Below are 1466 nucleotides of genomic sequence, written 5' to 3'. Positions count from 1 at the left end.
TTTTTGCCGCTTCGCGGTCGATAACGTAAAGGCTTTGAACTTATATAGCAAGGAATGTAAAAAGAAAGAAAACGCCAACTTGTCTTCATAAAATCGTCAGTGTATGCAAGATGCATATTCGCATTGCCCCACGCGGACGCTACGGCTTAAATATTGAAACGTTTGCCGCCTTGCGGTCTATAACGTAAGCGCTTTGAACATTTATAGAGGTTGGAGGACAGATGAAAAATGCCAATTTGCCTGCCTAATGCGTTATTTTGCGTACGCTCCATACATGCCGCGCCCACGGGAATTTAGCATGCTTTCGCCAAGGGTAAGTATAATCGACATAGTCTATTCAATTTTTCAAAACTTAACTGTTTGAACATAACAGATGAGATCTAACTTTACGCCCTAGTGTGGAGATTAATTTCAGGGAGGAAATGCGGAATTGTGGTACAAATATAAACGGCTTGACAAAAATGCTCTTGATAATCGGTATATAGCCGATTTTAGACATTTCCTGACGACACAGTCTGACGGATCGAGTAAAAACATTTTTGCTCAATGCACCGTGGCAGTGCAAAATTTTTCAGCGAAAGCACCTTTCGTTCATGCAGTAAAATATGACTGAACCAAACTATTTATTCAAAATCTTTGGTCGCTTTGGGACAAATAAAACAGCAAATTTTTCATACATGAAACAAACGAAAGTTATTACAACTGTGTACGTATGCTCATTGTAAACATATACTGTGTTAAGGACAAAAGGGCCAGCATGAGGACACCCTTACATAATATATCAGCTACTTCGCATCTTAATAATGAAACAAATCCCATTGATGTATAACCATGAGCAAAAAATCACTAACAAGGATTAATCATAATCTCGACTAGTCATACTTGTATAATAATATCAGGAGTGTATCAATCATGTGTATCAATGAGTGTATCATTGATACACTCCTGATAATATCAGGAGTGTATCTCACTTTGTTCCACCCTGTTGGCGGAGTTCGGCAGGGATTTGCAACTCACAAATTAGTAGTGGGCTCTGACCCGCGCCACGGCTGCGAGTGCAGATAAACAGATGTCGTGTGACATACAGTATAACATAATCCGTGATAAGCAGCTTTCGTTGTGGCGACATTTTGGCAGTTTCGCCTGTCCTGCAATGGAATGTAATTTACATATAAAACATATATATACGTGCTTACAGTTTTTATATTTTATAACATCCTTTATTTCCAGAAACACATATGAACATTATACATTATATTATACGTTACACAGAATATCTACAACACTGTGATGGTAACTTAGTTCAGCGATGGTACAAACAGGTAAACGGCATAAACAGTTTTACAAAGTAGTGCATATATGAGCGTACTATATAGTTATACTTCGTTACAAGAAGTTCATAAATAAAGGTAAGCATAGTAGTAGCTGTAGGCCTTGAGCATGAAAAGTACAATTTTACTAAACAT

Source organism: Priapulus caudatus, unplaced genomic scaffold, assembly GCF_000485595.1.
Source record: "Priapulus caudatus unplaced genomic scaffold, Priapulus_caudatus-5.0.1 Scaffold2380, whole genome shotgun sequence".
Classification (NCBI taxonomy): domain Eukaryota; kingdom Metazoa; phylum Priapulida; class Priapulimorpha; order Priapulimorphida; family Priapulidae; genus Priapulus; species Priapulus caudatus.
Note: the sequence above shows the minus strand (reverse complement) of the source record.